The following is a 15021-nucleotide window of genomic DNA, read 5'->3' as shown; positions in this document are numbered from 1 at the left end:
CAAGTGAAGAAATCCTGCCTGGTTACAAGAGCCAAGGGAAGCTGCATTTTCGACTACACCTTGAGTGCTTTAGGTTTATTTGTCAAATAGGATCCTCAGTAATATTGATCCTGAACTTTGTGATGCTGCTAGCCTCGTCAGAAGGGCTGCACAGAGAAAAAGATAATTGCAGTTTTCAAAAACAATATAGATGGTAATTTTCCAAACTGATTTGAGCTGTCTTTGCTCTGACTGTGAAGAACATTTTCCTCCAATAAACCCTACACAGAGCTTCAGGCTCATTGATCACATGAAAAAAAGCTGAATGTTGCCTCCCCAAGAAGGAAGAGGCTGGGAATGGAGAAAAATAAAGAGGATGGTTAATCTGGGAAGTTTTCTTGCCATTTCTGAATTGGGTTTCTCTAAGACAATGGGAAACAAGGCTGCATTGAAAAACGGTTTGATGAAGCATATATCTGATCTTTTTACAATACAAGTTCAGGCTGATTTTGACAGAGAGATATTAGGAAATTTGATCCCAACAAATACGGAGCTGCCCTAAGGTAAAAGAAAGCCAAAGTAGAAGGGAGGGTGCAGTTCCCGAGTCCTAAATCTCACTTCTGGCCATGTTTGCCATTCTCAAGTACTTTGTTCCTTTAGCCAAAACTCATCTAAAGATAAGAGATTTGAATCTAATTTTTATGAGTGCCAAATAGATAGATTGAACACACCATTATACAAATCAGACAGTTGGGAAATACCACAGTGCACTATTAAAATCTGCTAAAAATTCATCAGGAATCGAGGTTTGCCCACAATCCGTTCTGGGAGTAAAGTTCCCAACCAAAGGAGTAGGAATAGGAGAGCACTCGATCCCTGGGAGGAGGTGAAGGGGGGCGAGAGAGAGAGAGAAAAAAAGAGTGAGAGATGGAAAAGTTGCCTTAGATCTACAAATATAAATTATATTAGTGCAATTATGACTCTGCAAGTTCCAGGTAGGCATCGAGCAACTTCTGCTATTGCACGCTAGTCCTTATCTTAAACATCCTTGCTATTCCTGGCTTGTTTCTCCAGCTGGAGAAACACTAGTCTCAAGGAACAAGGATATTTCAGATAAAGGCTGATACTACATATTGACAAACTTGTGCAAGAATATTTGGTACAGGACTACCCACTGGTGTTACACCACACATGGCATATTTTGCTCCACTATGCAATCATTTTGTCTTGGGGACAGACGCCAGCTAGGGACTCGGATGAGGCCATGAAACACCGCCTTCGCTTGGAAGGGAAGAGGCGGCTTTGCTGCTACGAGAGGCTGCGGGACACCACCGCGCTCTGACGGCAGCGGCGGCTGAAGGGCGCACCGCTAATTCGGCTCAGCCGAGGCGATCAATACATGAGCAGCCCCGGCTTCGCTCATAAAAAAAATCTAACACGGGGTTTTGTGAAATAAAGACGAGACGGTTGTTGCAATAACATGAAGAAACCCTGATAATTCCTTACAATATACTGGACACCACAGCCTGCATGTGAAAGATTACTGGATTTGTTAAAAATACCAGGAGAAGAAACCCGACACTAGCTCCAAGAAGAAAGTAACTATTCCCTACATATGCATATATTTAAAGGATCCATTTACCCATATCATTTCTTACATGGGAAAATACTATCACAAGAATAGAGAAGGATATATTTCCATTTGCCATGTATTCTCTGCGCTGCTTATCTTTCATTCCTTTTATATATTTACCTATTAAATCTTACTCTTTAGCCTTCTTCTCTTTCACTCCAGTCACACTAAAGATAGGGAAGTTATATACAGGTGTATCTTTAAATCAAGAAAAAGCATCTGGTTATCATTTGAACAGATTTACTGATACTTACTCCCATACTCCCTCCCTCTGGGCAAATGTAACTGTGCAGTACCTCGGGCAATGTCATTTTATGTAAAACTTCCCAATGCTCTTCAAGTCATGTCACCTTGTAATTATATTTTTTTCCTGTTGTGAAATAAGAGATGAAAAAGAGGAGCTCATCACAGGAGATTTAAATAGGGGTAATGGAAATAGCTCTGCATAGTCTAGTACCTGCAGAATGAATTTTCCCATCCTGTAAAAGTTAGAGACATTAGAATTTTTTTTTTTTTCATTTTGTATCAGGAACCAAAGATTGTCCAGGCTCCAAGCTTTTACAAACAGCTAACAAGTAGATGCAGCTCCATCTCAGAATGGTTTTCATCTCTCGGGATGTAAGAAACCATTTCAAGTCCTTGCTCTCAGTCATACTCCGAGCATACAAAAGCCTTCCCAGCGTAACTCCCAATCTAACAGTGGAAAGTTTCAGTTTCACCAAACATTTGCCATTTAAAGACACTTTTCCCTCCCGCAAAAGTCCCCGATAAATGTCATATTTCTCCATACCATGCTCAGAAATCTAGTGATCAATTTGTAAGAAGTCATAAATAGAAAATAAAGCAAAATATAAGTAATGTCAGAAAACGTCTTCTCTCAGTAAGACCACATCCCAGCTGTCTCAAAAAACTTGACAGTTATCTGCATGAAATGTGGCACAGAATTCCTAAGGTTTTAAAATTTCATGTCTAACTGTGAAAAATTAGCATTTAGGTTATAGTTTTGACCTAAAAACCAGGGTGATGACAGTGAGTTTGAAATGCTAAAGAAAAAAAGAATCGGCAAAGAGTGACATGTCTGTTACTCCATTACGAACTGAGTAAATGTCACAACTGGCTGCAATGCAGAAACCTCATTTCAGAAGACTGTAAATGCTGGGCTGGTTGTTTCACAACACAGAGACATCAGGAAAAAAACCCCAGCTGCTACTCTTGATTTAATCCCAAATAATGCAGAAATCAACCCGAGCAGGCAAGCCCCCACACCTTGCATGGAAGAAAGGTTCTGTCATAAACCTTCAAGTCTGGAGAATATTTACAGTACCTAAAGCTCAGAAAATGCTGAAACTCGGATATTCATCATGCACTTTCATATGCAGAAACTGAAGCAAAGAGTGATCTCCTTACTTACGATCAAATGGGAAAGATTGATCTACTTACTTGTGGTCAAACTGGAAATCCAAACCAAAAGCATAATATCGCTACCTGCTTTTTAGCATCACACCACAGGAATTAAAAAGACAGCAGAAAACAATTTATACTTTGCACTATGATCTATACTTTTCGAAAGACCAAATGTTTTATTTTTAATTTTCAAGACAGTATTGACAGTATTATCATATTACTAGACAGTACAGGATATTGTATCACAACCCCCAATATCGTCTTCACAGCTTCTACTCTTACTGCTTGTGAATTCCAACACCTCTTATTCTGACCACACGCTATTAAAAGATTGAATTAATCATTCCATCACTTCTTGCTTAGAGTGCAGATGGAGAGATACAGCTGGGCAACCAATACTTTGGAAAAGTCGTTTCTTTAAATATTCCCTTACTATATTAGATTCTGGTGGGGGAAAAAAAAAAAAAAGTTGGCAAGATCATTAAAAGTAGTTTTAGCATCTCCTCTCTTCCCAGAGACAGAGAATGTAATTTCCATATCCCAATCAAGCTTAAGAGCATCCAGCTGAAGGTCACATTGAGCTCTGCCTCTTCCAGACGACAAAATGTTCTGCTGCCACTTAGACAGTCCCCTTTGCTTCCCGTGCCTTCACCGTGACAGTATTTCCATCAAACATAAATAAGCAAGCAGAAGTCATGAGTTGGTATACAGAACTTAAAAGGTAATTGAAAGTTTCTGGAGTACTTCACTTCAGAAAACTGTGCAATCACTTGTGAACTGAAGTGCTTGTTATCATATACAAAGCTCCAGTAATTAGAATCAGGGAGAGAGGTACAAGGTGATTAGAGATTATTGGGAAAAATCTAGTTAACAGGAAGCATAGCACATAAACCAATCGGTACTTAAAGCTACCCTGAGATGCCTGCAATTAATTAAAATACAAAATGTTAAAAAGCACATTTCCATATTATTAAAATCTTCAGAAGCGACTAATAATCAGAAGCCATTACAGCATCGACATTAATGTGAGATAACCCTCAGGTGCTACTGGCTTAATAAAAAAGATGGAAAATAGCCTCAACATCCCTTCCTCTCCCTCTCTGTCCTACTTCCACATCCTTCAAACCAGCCCCTGGCTAATACATTTATTTCTTCGGCTAGCTGGCACCTGGTGAAGCTGGCACCGGACAGTGGCGAAAGCTGTCCGCAGATCATCACTCATACGGGTGCCCATTTGCCCTTCCGTGTACGCGCCCAGAGCAGTGGCTCCAAGGCGAGCAAGGGACAAGAGCACGGCGACCGGGCAGACGCTCGTGGGGCTGCCCCGCGCGGGGCGATGCCTGAGCTTGATGCCCCGGCTGCCCAGGGCTCTGAGTGCTCAACCCTCCGCTGCCACAGGCCACCTCCCAGGGCCACCACCTGGCCTCCAGAAGCACAAATTTGTGATGGAAGATAGCTTTGGGGGGGGGGTTAATTTGTTTTGTTTTGTTTTTAAAAGATGGGAGTTTCACTGAAGCCCCCTGAGCGTCCGGACGGAGCTGTCTTCTGTAGGCAAAACTGCTTAAAAATCAGTTCTAACTTGGAATGAGAAAGTACAAAGGGCATGCACATGTTTTGTCTTCAAGACAGCTACAACATTTGTTTACCAAAGATGGAATTTTATTCATTTTTCTCTTCTTTGATAACACAAGCAGGTCAGGGATTTCAAATGGAGTATGAAAGTGCGAGTACAGAATGGTCTCGACTGTATTATATATAATTTCCTAATTCTCTCACGACAGTCCTATATAGGAAAAGACTGATTTCTTTTCAGACTCCTCTTTCTTACATATGCTGAAGTGATCTCATACTCATACTTTTTCTTTCAATTTTCATCTTGTTCATCATAAAATATGCACCAAAGTTTTCACAAGGAAGGTAGCTGCTTTGCCATAGAGACAGCTAATTGTTTTGAAAGATTCTTTTAAAAAATTAGACGTTTTTATTCCTCAGTGAAAAACTTATTTTTGAATGAAATTTTATAGGCTACTAATCTAATGCAGATTCACGGGACTCAGGGAATTAGTTAACTTAAAAGAGCAGCATAATTGGTCTTCATCAAAATTGTCAAAGATTTTTAAGATGCAGAGTTACCACACAGATTAAAAGCTCTCGAAGTATGTCTCCGTATAAGAGGCCATCATTCCACAGTGTCATTATCTGCTATTAATATTTCAATTAGAGAGTATCACACGCTCCTCTGAAGAAACGCAACTGCTGACAAAACGAGTCCCATTATTGATAATGCTCCAGGAGTATGACACAAACGTCCTATTTTTGTTCCTACATTTAATTATCTCCTATAAACAGCTTTCCAAATTTTTAAGGGAAGAGCTCTTTTCATACAGAAACGTGCGTCTTTGTTGACCGACACCTCCCAGCCATCCTGCTTCTAAGAAGGGAGGCGAAGGCTGCAGGGACCACACCAGCCCTTCTGCACGGCCAGGCTATGACCTCACTCCCCAACTCTCCGATGTCACCAGCAGCTCAAACAGGCCGATACATCACAGTCACCCTGTCAGTCCTTCTAAGGACAACAGACAGAAATACCAGCACTTTTCAGGCATCAGCGCTAGCACAAACAGGCTTCACACCTGCTTTCTGTTCCGCCTGACCAGAGGATCTAGCTCAAATCGCATGGCCCTGCAAGAGCCCATTTGGTGTGAAATATTCTTTCAAGGCACAATCTCTTTTTCGTTTTTGAGAAGACGACACGTTGTTTATTATGACAGGTCTTATAGTCCCATTTTCATCATGCCAAGCTGATAATCAACTTCCAGTGCAGCTGATATACCTGGAGCCACCTCTCAAAGGTGATGGATGGCAGTTACCTATCTATAGCCCTCATATTACACCTCACATTAAACAGCAAAAAATTACACCTACGTTTAACTTCTGTTTGATGCTAAATAATTAAAATCTTTTGCATGAAGCTTTTTTTTTTTGAGAAGCATAAAGGAATTTAGCAATTTAAACACATCAAGGGGGAATAAAAGCCTAAGAGCTTACACTGGCTTGTTCGGCAGCTCTCTGCTGTTTCCAGTATTTCTCTCTCTAGGGCTTATACCACGAACACGCAAGGCCTGTGTTTCACACCCACACCTTACGCTGCACGTTGACTTCTTGGTGATTTGAAAGATGTGACCCTAAAACACAGTTGCTATTCCAGACTCCAGCCTTACATCTCCATCAGCCCCCCTTAACACATGGTCCAAACAGGCAGACCACTCACCCTCAGTCCCCGGGGGTGCTTCACCACGACTTACGACCTCTCTCAGAAGAAATTACTGCTGATATAGAAGGCAAAAGGCATGCAGCTCTTTGCAGGGAGAGCAAAGCGAGCCCATCCTGTCTCTGCAAGCTGTACCAGCAGCTCCTAAAGTCGTCATATCAACATTTATTTTATTGTATTGCATTTGAAGCTTTGCAACTTTCTATACAGAAAATCCAGCAGCGCAGAGGGTTACACCACCTTCATTTTGGCCACAGTTCGACCTCCCTCCCAAGGTACGCCACAGCATCCAGCTAACGTGTCTGTGCCCTGGTGTAGCTTGTGACCAGCACTGCTGTACCAGCAAAAGCCCACACTTTACTCCAGACGCTACTGGTTTTCCCTATTTCGCCTAGAGAAAGACGTCATTTTACTGAATAAGCTGTTCTTCTGCAAGTGTTGCTCTGCTCCTGTACATGGTACCTTTATAAGGGAGTGCTTTACCCAGCACGGCAGTACACCAGTATCTATCCCATGCTGGCAAAGCCAGCCCCGCGCAGGTTTAGCCTGGGGAAGAGAAGTGTTCAGGTAAAAAAGCAGTAGTCACAGTCAAACCCGAGGCAGACAGGAGCCATGTCAATAGAAAGAGGGACACCCAGGACAACTCACCAGGATCACACCACCTACGCTCCTGTGACGGCAGTGACTTTTCTCCAGGGAGCGCGGGCGTTTTGCCAGCCTCGTGTTTCCCCAGCCCTTTTGCTGTTGCACACGCCAGGGACCGCCAGGAGGAAGAGGTCTTGGCATCTCCCCCTCCAAACCGCCGCTGGCCAAGCCAGAGGAGCACGCTGCAGACCCATTTTGACGCAGCCCCTGATGGATTTGCAAGCAACAGATCCCGCCTGCAGAGACGCTGCTGGCAGAAGGGCCGTGCCAGCCACGCGCTGCCTGATGAGCCCCTGTGCCGGCTCCCGCGGCTCCCGGCCTCGGTCCCCGTCACCACAGCCCGCAGCGAAACCACGCGCGCTTGTAAAGGTGACTTTGTCCTTTACAGCAGAGGGTAGCAGCTTGGAAGAATTTGAACTGAATAAACTGGACCTCATCGCTGAATTACAATCATTTTCTGCATAGGTACATGGGTATGGATATGCTTTGCTTTTAAGGAAGAAAAAGAATCCTTCGAAAATTGGATTAGAAGGCTGGAAAAAAATCATGGTTTTCACCTGTGTCTCACTAGAACATTTTATGACTGGTTTTAGTGAGTAAATATTGAGAAAATAACATTTTTTTAATCACTTTAAAAATGGAAGTGGAAAAGATGGATAGAAGATATGCTACACTTAATAGAAAAAATCCCAATAAAGGTTATTAAATTAGTGCATAAACAAGTAAGACCATATGCCACTGTAGTAGAACCCTAACAGCCACGGTCAAGCTGAAATCCAGGCTACAACGTTGCCTACCTATTCCGTTGTTTTACACTCACTTCCCTGTATCTTCAAATATCCCTTTCCTCCCTGCAGTCCTGGATGATTACACATAATGACTTTAAGAGATCAACTGCAAAAATGAACCCAATGAGAAACAGGAGGAATAAAGTTACATGCCTACAACCAGGTGAAAAGAACTCTGTTAGCGCCTGCCAGGCACTACTGATGGCAGCGTCTGCAGCTCTTGAAACTGGCTTCTGACTTGAGTTAGTTCCTCTTTAAATATCTGTACCATGTAATTAGGAAGTACAGCATCATCGAGAGAACACGGATTTTGCATTTCTTGACCTTTTTCCTACTAATTTTCAGCAGACTAATGTTAAAATAGCACGGCGTGCAATGCAGCGACTCCAGTTATGAATACACAAGACTGGCATATAGGTGGTGGCATTAATTAGCACGAAAGCACTCCAACAGACAGATTAGATGATATCTGTATTCACACTGGATGACTTTATTCATTAACAAGATGTTATTTTGGAAAAATATGTCCAAGAAGCCCTTTCATATCTGCTGTAAGAAGCATTTCATAGCACAAACGTTTCATTTCCAGTTATCCAGGATATATCCAGTTGCCAAAAACCCAGCACTTACTGCTCTGCAGGCACTCTGTTCAGTGGGATACATTCGGTAAAAAAACTACAAACTCATCTCTTCACTGTGTCAGTCCTGGCTTGCAACAATGTAGTGCCAGTAATGTTTTATTTATATTTAGAAAGTTGCTTTCATTCTGTGTAATATGTGGACTGTCGCACCCTTTGTAAGCCGTTTGCAATGGTACCACTGAACTTTTTTTAAAGAACGACGTCTGACTCTAACTCATCCGTAATTTCCTTAGCCAGGACAGGTTGACATGTTTGTTAAGATACTGTTATACAGAACTAGCTGTCTCAGTTTTAAAAATAACGTGCCTAGGGCAGAGAGCATCTTCTGGGTTGGCTTTGTAAAGCACTTGGCATACGGGCCCTAATATCAGTTGTTTCGGTACAAATTGCTAACACGGAGCATCACGCGCCTCCCGCTGCGGCACACTGCGCCCGGGCAGCCGGAGGTGGCAATCAAACCCTTGCCTGCAGCGTTCGACTTAGACACACCATGGCAGATTAAAAACTTAATCCTGAATTCATTGAACACTCATAAGGCTCATTAGCTTCAATCCTTGGTTTGTACGCGTGAGGTCCGAGGTCAGGAGGTGACCGAACTTTGCTTTCATCTGGCCTGACTTCGTTTTCTCACGCCAGCGAAGATAACGTCACAGAAGGTAACTCCACGCAGAGTTTATAGGAGATGAGCATTTCTTCGTGGAGTTGGAGGGTGTTTAGTTATATCGCAATGTTACCAATGTGTCAACAAGAAAAAAGAAAAAAAAAGGTTTTAACTGTTCCCTCAAGGTCCTCCTTCGGAAACAAGTTCAGTGCATTTTTTAGGTCCAAGTTTTTCTTTGTTTTTTTTCTCCAGGCTCATGTAAAATATTGAGCAATGTTAGCAATCATGGTTAGACATTCCCTCAGACGGCGAAATGTCCATGTCTCAGAAAGAGACACTCTGGCAAAAAATAGTCACACTACAAAAAGCAGAAGCGTATCAGAGCCAAGAGCTCTTACTCAGCCTTACACAACTCGGAGGGTGTTTTGGGTAGGATGGGGGATGTAGTTTTCTTGCCCAATGAATTTTCTGTGAAGCATCAAATCTCTCCTAGCAGAGCAGAAATACAGTGAAAGGAAAGCAAACGTCATAATTTTATTACAAAACTATGGCACTTTCTTTTTTCTTAAAAGCAATCCTGACATGAAGCAAAATATCACTGCTTTTTTGGTTATTTGCTTTAGGAATAGCAGCTGTCAAATATTTTCGTTCCTTGCTGGCGATAACCCCATTCCCCATTAAGCCTTGCTACATTCCACCACATCTGCAGCTTTAATGCAGTAATTCATACACTATGATAAAGCCACGAACCCAAAATCACTGTGTCTATAATGACATCTGTAATTTAGAAACTGCAAGGATGGGAAGCTTGAAACTGGTAGGCGACAGTTTCTGAAAACGCCAAGAGGGGGCTGCATGTGTGTATATATAATTATGACATTTCTACTCCATAACTGTCCAAATCTTGAATCTTGCTCTGTCTGCAAGGCAAGGGAAAACCATATCATCTTAGTGACAGAGATATCAAAATACTTCATAAGACTCTATTTGTTCAATGCACTAAAAGCTTTACCACAACTGAGTCGAATCAAGAATTACATACCAGTGCCCATGCAACCTCAACACTACTCCAGTACTGAGCGAGGGAGCCCCAGGTAAAGGATTTGTGGTGGGACAGTATCTGCATGGTCTAAGCAAACTGACATATTACGACGCTACTACAAAAATATCACTAAAAATAACATCACGGGGTCCGTGGCTACTTCCTCCTGCCTTCCAGCCTTGCAAAACTTTACGCGGCTGCTTCAGCGCTCGCATCTAAGCCAAATAAGATTTCTGGTTGTGCAACTCGTCCCACACAGGCAGCCTCATGGTGGAGCCTGCACGAGGTCCTGCGTGACTAAAGCCCTCCACCCACCCAGCTGCCCCGGCAGTAAAGCTTTACATTCCTCAGCTGCATTTCTACAACCTCCGGTGCCTTCAACTGAAGCGTGACTGAGCGGAATTTTGTTAAACAACTCTTTTTATGATGTAAAGGAACAATTACATTTTATAGCTCACTTTCTTGAGTTGCAGCATCTCTAATGCTAACAGAGTTTGCTCTATCATCTAAATGACCCTACTTCAAACAGCCCCAAAAAAGCAGAGACACTGAGTGACTGCAGAAGTTCCTAACTGCGCAACCAGCTAATGCTCGGGGTGAAGCATCACGTTTATTGCCATAGTGCTGACCTGAAAGCAAAGGCCATGTATTGTTTGCAAGACACCATCTGCCCATCTTTAGACCCAAATGCCCTACTGGCACAAACACGATCCATCGCCCGGCTCTGAAATCCATCGGTGCTTCAGCTGTATGAGCGCTAAGCAAACATCCAACCTTCCACCTATAACATTAGACCCCCAATTGCTTTCTTTCCTTTGTTTTACATTAACAAGGAGCAAAAGTTCCTGTTTATCACGGAAGGAAGGACCAAGCAATAGAAATGCTCATTCACATCTGCTGAAACTGTTGATTTTATGCTTGTTAGGACTAAATTATCTAACTGAAACATCCTAGCAAGCAGAGCAATGACTAGATAAAAGAAGGTTGTTCTTTCACTTGTACGCTCACTGAAATACCATGGGTTCTGTTTCATATTGCTGCCATGTAGGTAACAGGGCAGAAAATGGGGTGCTTAAACCTAAGCCTTTTACTCTCAGAATTTTACCTAAAAAATGTAATTATTTACATTTCATGTTCTCCCATGTTTTGGTAAAACACAGTTGCAATTGCCTCCCTCAACAACAGAATCATTAAGACTTCCAGCTTACAAGTCATGGGGGAAAATATTTCTTTTACTTCTGAAGTCTACCTACACCTAGGACCTCAAGTGTTTGAGTAACTCACTTTAGACAGAATGATCCTATGGATACGAACATTTGAAGCACACCTGAAGACAAAATGGATACATGGAAAATGAGAATTTGTGGTTTGTATCTAAAAATGCAGCCCACCTCAAATACCATTATTTGAAATATATTTAGAGAGATACACTTATGACGCCAGCATTTCCAGTGGTTCTGACGGCAGAGGATGCAAAATGGATCACTTTTAGGGATTAAATCCCTAAATCTATATTTGGACACCTAACTCAAGGAGTTGGCACAGAGGGTCTGAAGGCTCCTTTTTAGGCCACATCTTGTATCATTTTAATCTTAGCCTAAAAATAAATATCAAATGAATTAATAATTTTGTAGTCTTGGTGTTTGCAAAGTTATCACCCAGCGGTGTCATCGTCTGCACAATCCTCTTCCCAGGGCGGTCAACCAGCCCAGGGAAGGAGCCAGGATCAGGGAAAAGTCCTGGCTCATCCCCTTCCTTCAGGCATGTGCAGACCAGAAAGCAGCCCCAGCAACACAAAAACACAGGGAAAACACTCCGGAGGAATCCGTTTTCTCTCTGCAGAGCACAGCAACTTTCCTAAACAGCCTAGAGACAGGCCAGAAGCGCAGCCAACAGACGAACGTTGCAGACTGAGCTGAACCCCTCGCTGCAGGAAGAGTTTACCAGTCTCTGCGTACGACAACCTACTTTAGACATTCGTGGATCCCGTCTCTGGGTAAAAAAAGAATTTTATCTTCCATCAGCTCTACTACGCATTGCCAAAAAAGGCACAAAAAGCATATGCAACACTCTTAACAACTGACAAATTCCTTCTATTATCCATGAATTTATCTCTCCAAAAAGAACCCTGAAATCTTTGCAAACATCAGCCAAAGTAATGAAGGGGAGGTGGGGTGGAGTGGGCAGGGCATGAACAAGGTGGTTAGTCTGTTTGCAACACTACAAAAGAACTAGTTCACGTCAGCGCTTTAAGTTCACCTGGGGATTGCATCATACTTTCAGATACAATATGCACAAGGTTGCTCTTTTCTCACCTCATTTCTCTGACCAGGCATGGAGAAATCTCCTAGCAGCCACTCTCACACCCGCAGCACTACGGGGTAAACTAAGTATCATCCTCAACCTACTGTTCATGCAAACCAGTCAGCAAACCACATACAGCAGGGGTGAACTGCTGCCTACTTTCACCACGTCTTGAAAGCGTGCAGATAACATTCTCCTATTCTTACGCTTTGAATACAAGAGCCACATAGCAAAGACCAGCACTAACGAACACACTACCTGCACAGGAAATAAAACAGGACTTAAAATTAGAGGCAAGAAAAGATACATACCACACACAGAAGGCTCCACTCATCCACAAGATTGGCTCTTTCTCACCACAACACTCGCTCCCTTGGGACCTGCCAGATTTATGATCAGTGGCAAGTTCCTGGATTGCATGTGAATGTGTGACTGTGGTAAATGAGAGAGGCTGTGTCAAAATATCGTTCAGAAACAGGCATTTCAGCCTGGGCTTCCCATACTAGAGGACAGGATACAATAAGAGTTTGTTCTTCCCTTCTTCTCCGCTATCTTATTACTGAAAACTCCTCCCTGGCCGTTTGGGAGCGCAGGGTTTTGAAGCTAACAGAGCTCACCGCCAGCAGCATGGAAACACCAAGAAGTTCTGAAATGTCACATTACAGGAAGGTTAGTCATTTAGTGTTTTTAAATGCTGTCAGGATTTCAGACAGGAATTGCAGACTCCTGTTACAATTTCACTATTTTTCCTAGATGGACCCACTTCCTATTTGTTCTCATCAATGAAGCAATTGAATTTTTCAGATTTAATTGTTATTAAATGACTTCTGTTCATAGAAGTTCTGCTGTGTGCTCAAGAAACCGAAATTTGGGGCCACACCCCCCAGCGCACCCCGGCACACAAATTCACAGCAAACCGGACTACCACCAGAACTGTGCGTTCTTTGCAAAAGCACTTTATTTTTCTCACACACACACACATCGGAAAACCACGTTTGAGACGATAGAGGTTTCCCTTGGAGCACAGCGTTCATGACATGGGACGGGATGTTTCTGGCACAAGCTTTCCTGATGCTGATTTGACATCTTTCTTGTTATGACTCTAAATTCCTGCCACTGTAAACCTCACTGATGACTCATGAGAAAAAAGCACATTTAAGAAGAAAAACAGAGAATGAAACTCTTTCAATTGCAGTGTCTGTGAAGACAGGGTGATACACAGAGGCACAAAATGTCTAAAATTTAAAAGCAAAGCAGCATCTGTTGGAGAAATAAAAGATTAATTTCTCATTCCTGACTTCAAGTATTTGGGGACAATGACATATTCAGAAAATCGTACGTAATCAAAGAAATTGCCTTTTTAAAAATAACCTTATTCTGCATTGCTTGGGGAATCACTGTTGAACATGACATCACGCACATGCAGCTACAGACAAATACAGCCATACTTTTAGTGTACTAAGTAAACCAAAAGGATTAATTCTCTACAGATAGATCTCGATAAATTATTATACTATCACGAACATTTACGGATGCATTTTAATAACTCTTCTGCCTAAAAGTGCTAAAATATAGACAACATTTCTTACTTAATTTATTTCAAATAAAAGTATCCCCTCCTGTCTCCGGTATACTTAAAAACAGGACTGCCCTACCGCTTCTGACAGCTGAATGTACATCTACTTCTGGCCACGGTATTTCTAACAGTAAAACCACTATAAATGTTACCCCCAGAATATCTATCAAATAGGACCTGTAGCTTTAGTCTCTATATAAAATCTTTATTTGAATGCCACAGGACACTCTCTTCTATGTCAGCATTAAATACAGAAGTATTTGAATAATCACAAAACTTCCCAGGCACAGCTTCAGCCTAGAGCACAAATTAGTACCACCTTAAGGTATTTACCTTAAAAACCCGAACAACCAGAGCAGCACAGATCCTGTTTCTACCTGACATGCAACAAGGGCTACTGTTGCGTATTATGCCTTCGACTCCGAGTGTATTTTCCTAGCGGTGTCGAGCCTGATTCCCCAGCATCTTCCCACTTACGTAGTCAGTTTTGGTCCAACTGAGCAATGTGTTCAAGCGTACATCGCTGTGGGGGGAGGAATCGCTGGCTCTGCCTTTTCGCAGCACGGCTCAGGCTCTGTAGCCCCAGTGGACTGGAATAAGGACCTAGTTCAAACCCATTTGAAACCGAGTTACCCTGCTCTCCATGAGCAGTCTCTCTCCAAGAGAAGAAAAACATGCCGGGGAGCTGGGCTTCTCCTCCCTGCTGCTCCCACCCCGCGCTCTGCCCAGGCAGGGCCAGGGAGAGGAGACAGGACAGAGGAGTGTAAGACAGAAAAAGCAGGATTTGGCAAATTAAAGTCACTGGAAGTAAGTACTAATTGTAATGCATGGAAACCAGCACACGTGTGCAGCAGGTAATAGTCTTTTCAACATCTCTGAAAAAAAAAAAAAATACATCTGATCACCACTTCAAAGCATTGCAGATGGCAGCATGGCTTTTGTGAACACTGACCTTTTCTTCTGGCAGCAAGGGAAATCAATACCGCCCTGTGTGGAAATGTCAATATAAATGCTCAAAAATCGTAATATTAACATTTCAGAGTCTGAGGGACTCTCATTTGAAAACAGTTTCTGCAACAGCCTTTGCATTTTTAAAAAGACATAGATCAAATTTTATCGCTAAAAAAGTTTTTAAAG

At 42.4% G+C, this 15021-nt stretch overlaps 1 protein-coding gene across 2 annotated transcripts in view; it reads right to left on the bottom strand.

The window, feature by feature from the left end:
* DHRSX (dehydrogenase/reductase X-linked) overlaps positions 1–15021 on the bottom strand; it is a 168522-nt gene that overhangs the window by 139178 nt on the left and 14323 nt on the right. The window lies entirely within an intron of this gene.

The sequence above is a fragment of the Calonectris borealis genome, chromosome 1 (assembly GCF_964195595.1).
Source record: "Calonectris borealis chromosome 1, bCalBor7.hap1.2, whole genome shotgun sequence".
Classification (NCBI taxonomy): Eukaryota; Metazoa; Chordata; class Aves; order Procellariiformes; family Procellariidae; genus Calonectris; species Calonectris borealis.
This window is presented reverse-complemented; position numbering and strand designations above follow the sequence as displayed.